A 5,631-nucleotide genomic window follows, 5' to 3' on the forward strand; every position below is an offset into this window, starting at 1 on the left:
TTTACTCCGAGCCGCCCAGGGCTTGCTATTGACGTGCCATTAATAAACTTGAGCACAGAAAATCCGTGTGGTGTGATTTTTGTGTGTGTGGGGAGAGCGTAGGTGTGGTGCGAGTACGTGCGGGCGTGTGAAGCGTACGTATATTATTATCAATACGGCCGTCGTTTTTCCCGAATGCCTGTGCCCGTGTGTGTTTGCACAGCGGATTAAAGCCGATCCCACAGGAGGGGGGAGGGGCTTGTGCATATTCATACGGCTATTTTTAGCGCGAACCGTGGTGAGCGAAGGTGCGCCTCAGCAGGCACGCGCGTGCACGCAGCCACCTCCGCATTAGTGGTGGTGTACGTGGGGAGTGTGTAGGATAACTCCAGGCGGTGGTGAGCCAGCCACTAGCATGTCCCTCAGAGAGGACGCTGGTGCGGGGAGGCGGAAGCCCGGCGAGAAGGGGCCGAGGAGGGGGGAGAGGAGGAGGGGGGCGTTAGCCCCCACACATGACCAGAAGTCGTGGAGGTTTGTCTGAATCGTGCCTGAAGGGCGTCTACGGCAGTCCAGTCAAATGTCCCTGAAAAAATTATCTCTCATCTGATTGGTTAAATAGGTACCATGGATGAATTTAAATTGGATGAATTTCAGAGGCAGTGATCTTGGGCCAGACTGGGGTGCCCGCCAGATTTGGGTCCATTCATGTTGGGGGATGTCTCGGCTCAGGAGGCTGTTCCACAGCTTCATCGTGGTGGCTCTGGAACGAACTTTCTCGCCGTCTACCAAGTGGTGTGCCTCTGCTAATCAATGAGCCCAACTTGTCCCCCTTCCCTGAACCCAGGAGCAATGCGTTAGAGCTTTTGTTCACGTATGTGCCCCCTCCTATCGTTATGATTTGTGCTATGTACCAGGCTCGTGTTGAATTACAATTAAATATATATTTCGTAATTTAATGTTGTCAGGATGTTAAATTAAAAAAAAATTGTATTGACCATAATCACGATGTAAGGACAATTCGCAAAACGGCCAATTAAATGTTTGTGGACCTTGTATGGTACTGTATATATCGTAGTATCGTCATACCACGCAAACATCTTGAGTTGTAAGGGTGATTATGATGCTTATTATACTGGTTGTATTCAAAATGTAAAGATGATGATGATGATGGGGGTGAGTGGTAGTCATTGATGATGATGGTGGTGAGAAAGCGCTCACCAATGCACATCGTCAACAACAGTGACATTGTCAGCAGCCCAAAGGTGCGCGTGTGCCCACCACTAACTTACAATTTGACATCTCTCGTGAAAAAAAATGTAGAAGCTAATTAGTCATTGTCAAGTGTCCTACGGAATCCCTCGTCCGTTCAAATCCATCTCTAAAATAAACACTCATTAATAGTAAACATCCCTAGAGATCAGGAATTAGCTGAGTCCGCAGGGACCTCCCAGTCTCTTGGAGCCCTCAATGTAAATTGTGCGCACATATAAAGCCTGCTCACACACAGGGAGCAGACGCCTGCTCGGTAGCTGTAGCCTTCTCGATGCATGACGACCTATCGCTACTTGCCTCTGTACACGCACAGGTATGTATATATGTATGTGTGTACGTATGTCCAATACTATTAAAATAACAATTGACGTGGGTGATTAGCAGTAGAGTGTGTGCGTTCGACAATATATGAAGTGCGTGAGGACATGGTGAGCTTGCCGGTGGTGGCTTTACAGGCAAGACGATGTAAGTTTCAAGTCCGCTGTGCTTTAAAGCAACAGCTGCTGCCAAAAGCCACCGTGTGACGTGAGAGGGGAACCGGTTGATTAAGCATTTGACGGGCGCTAACGTGTCCACGACGTTTCCAAGGTTGAGGTCCCGTTGATTGTGGCGTCAGATGGTGATGATGACGCAAAAGAGGAGGTGAAATTGGGTAGCTTCTTCAGTGAGGTGCAATTTAAAGCAGCTACAATTAGCGAGAGTGATGGGTGGTTTTATAGCGTAGCAAATTGACAGTAATGAGGTGATGATCCGAATAAGATACTGGGAATGTTCTGAGTGATTTGAGTTGACATTAAAATTTGGGCTAAACTTTTAGGTCCAATATGCTCCCAACACCCGTACTTCACGCACGAGTTGGTCCATAGATGACCGCTGGTAGGTTGTAGGAGGAGAGGATGTCGCCAAGGCGGTGATTAAATTCTGCTTCTGATGAGCTGGGGGCAATTGAAACGAAGAGCGATGATAAATCCCCAATCGCTGTAGAGGAGGAGGTATAAAAAGTCGGAATGCTCCGTCGTAAAATGTTTATGTTACTATCTGTAGGGCCGTACAGAATAAGAAATGAAATAGTTTGGAAACAAAGAGTTGACTCGCAGACTGGAACTCGATATAATAGTTATATCAATATAGCGCCCTTCATCGAGGATCTAAACGCGTTATACAAGACAGAAAAAAAAATACTCAGCATAAAAATAACTCGTTAAAAAGACAAAATCATAAAAATGATTGCTAAAATCCGTTTACCGAATTAACTGAAAACTGAATAAACAAAAGTGTCCATACAATTTAAGACGTGATTTAAAATTTCCACAGACTCGAAGATCATGAGATCTCGAGGAAGAGAGTTTCATAGTCTGGGGGCTATACAGGAAAAACACGTGGCACATCAACCGAAACCTTTCTATAACCTGGGAGTACAGGGACAATATTAATTTCCAGATCTTAGAGGCCTTGATGCGGCATATGGTTGAAGCATAAATGTATCTAAGGTAGTCCGGGGAAATGTGGTTCAGAGCTTTGTAGGTTCGCAATACAATTTTAAACTGACTCCAATGTGAAACTGGAAGCCCGTGCAAGGAAGCCAACACAAGGGTTATGTGCTCCGAATGTGTTCTGGTGCACACCCTGGCCGCCACGTCCAGAACATGCCATGCATTGTCAAGTATCTTCGTAGCCACACCAGGGAGCAATACATCGCAAGTCAAGGAGAGATTAAATGAAGGCAAGGAGCAGTTTTTCTGCATCTGAAGCAAAGAGAAGGATTTAACTTTCCGAAGATGTAAAAACGAAATCTTCGTGATATTTTAACATTAGCCTCAAAAGCCATTGCGGGATCATAGATGACCCCTAGATTATTGACATCCCGTGCAGAAGCGATTACCTGGCCATCAATCGTAACATCGAAGGGTGCAGATGTTTAAGTTGGTGGGAGAATCCAATTGGCATTTCCCCCGTTTCAACACTTCAATTGGAGGAATGAATCCAACTGTTGGTGGAAGCGTAGGAGACAGATGAAGGTAGATCGGACTCATTGTGTACGAAAATGTGGGCCCATTCGCATAGCAATGAAACTTTCAGTCGAGAGGAACCCCAAATGCAAATTTCAAATCTCCAATAGATACGAGCTGTTCCCGATAAGTCAGATAAGATGTGAACCAGTAGGGAACTATTTCAGATACACCCATTGTGCTTTGCAAACGATCAATAAAATATAAAAAAAAAATACTGGGTGAGCCAGTCAGCAGTGATCAAAATGTCGTTCACCACTCTCAATTGAAGTGGGTCTGAGCGACATTGGACGACACTTAATGGTGAGACATATATTGCGGATGATGGTCAAGCCACCCACGTGGGAGCCGGATGTGCGCACAGCACGCGGGGCCATGAAACCAGGTGCGGAGAAATATTTCAGTCTGGTGGCAATGTATCGGGGCATGCATCATGTTTCAGTGATGAGGTTAAGGAAGTAGTCGTTAATGCTGTAGTGGATGAGGGCTGCTTTGTGTACGATGGATTGAGCTTTTTTTGGTGGGAAGAAATAGCTTTCGAGAAGTGATGGGGGAAGCAGTGAGAAGTTGAGGGGGTTACTGGCTACTTCCTGCCACCTCTGCTGCAATGTTTATGGTTTTTGGAAAACAGGTCACAAGTAGCCGAGTTTTGCCTTGAGGGGAGGAAAGATCAGAGTAGACAGGAGCATGACTCGAGAAAGATGATAGGGAGATCGGGATGAAGATGGATCATGAGTGGTGGAAGACTGGGATTAGTAACATTAAGATAGGTGACAAGGAACTGCTGCAGGTGGCATCATGCTTGGATGAGCATGATACAACAAATGCATAATTCTATCTAAAATGTTTATATAATGCATATCTTTTCTCTCCCTACCACAGGGTTTTGAAAATTCCACCAATGTCTCACGACTGTAAGCTCGCTTGACACAAGAACAAATTTGGCATAATTTTGGATTTACATGACATTCGGTTTTACTCACAGCGGGTTATCTAAATGATCCTGTGATCCTCTTTAAGATGATCTCTTCTAATCTGGTATTGCTGGATGAGAATATGCCAAAAACGAACTCTACTTTGGGCAAATGCGCCGCGCCCTTCCTCCAGTTAAACTGCACAGGCCCAGGCCTCGAGCCGAGGGACCAGGCCTTTGTTCTGTCCATTCTCATCCTCCTCATCGTGGCCACAATCATTGGAAACCTCCTCGTCGCTTGCGCAGTGCTCCGCTTCAGGGAGCTGCAGACGCGCACCAATGCAGTGACGATATCGCTGGCAGTAGCAGACCTGATGGTGGGCGCCGTGATCATTCCCTGCAGCATGACGCAAGAGGTCTACAGGTGCTGGTTCTTCGGGCAGACCTTCTGCAGGATCCACTACTTTATGGACTACTGGTTCACCAATGCCTCCATCCTCCACCTGGGCTGCATCGCCTTCGACCGCTACGTGGCCATCTGCGACCCTCTGCGCTACCAACAGCGGGTGACCAACCGCACGGTGGCGCTCATGCTCCTGATGTGCTGGCTGTGCTCGGCGCTCTTCTCGGCGCCCATCCTCGTCAGCTTGAGTGACGTTTTGTCACGCGGCGTCATTGAGAGAACGTCTTGCCCGGACGAATGCGTGTTCATCGTCAACTTCGGCCTGATGTTCATGATAGGCATTTGCCCCTACTTCTTGTCCCTCATCATCCTGTCTCTGGCGTACGCCAAGATCTTCAGGGTGGCTCGCGCTCAGGCCAGTCAGATTCACGCTGCCGGTAAGCACGGCGCCGACTCCTCTTCCTCCGCCTCCATTGTGGGAGACGCCAACAGCAAACGCACGAGGCTGGCCATGAAGCGCGAGCACAACGCGATCAAGACCCTGGGCATGATCATCGGCTTCTTCCTGCTATCCTGGCTGCCCTTCTACATCATCAGCGTGGTGGACGTCATCATAGACTACCAGACAGACGCTGTGATGTGGGGGACGGTCACGTGGATTGGCTACTTCAGCTCAGCAGTCAACCCCATTCTATATGCCTCGTTCAACCGCCCATTCCGCAACGCATTTCTTGACATTGTCAGCTGCAGGGCGTTCACTTGCCGCAGGGGCACGTAGCATTTTTGGGACGTAGAAGAAATGGATATATGCAGGATCATGCCGTCGTGATGCATTGGTTAGTATATTGATGGACTTGTAATGCAGATGTGACTGGTTCATTTCATTCTCCCGCAAGGCAAATTAAACCTTGGGTGCTTTTCTTGAATCCCCACGCCTCTGTCTACCAGCGACACATGTCTTCTCATCAATTGGATGAAAGCATCTTAATATATATAAAGGACGGCAGCGCTGGGGCAATTTTCGTCGGCTCACCACCTGGCTCCTGTCTTCCCGC

At 47.7% G+C, this 5,631-nt stretch overlaps 1 pseudogene; it reads left to right on the plus strand.

The window, feature by feature from the left end:
• Positions 1–4,316: 4,316 nt before the first annotated feature.
• Positions 4,317–5,354, plus strand: LOC144727870 (trace amine-associated receptor 365 pseudogene; annotated as a pseudogene).
• Positions 5,355–5,631: the final 277 nt, after the last annotated feature.

The sequence above is a fragment of the Lampetra planeri genome, chromosome 27 (assembly GCF_965212315.1).
Source record: "Lampetra planeri chromosome 27, kcLamPlan1.2.h2, whole genome shotgun sequence".
Taxonomy (NCBI): Eukaryota; Metazoa; Chordata; class Hyperoartia; order Petromyzontiformes; family Petromyzontidae; genus Lampetra; species Lampetra planeri.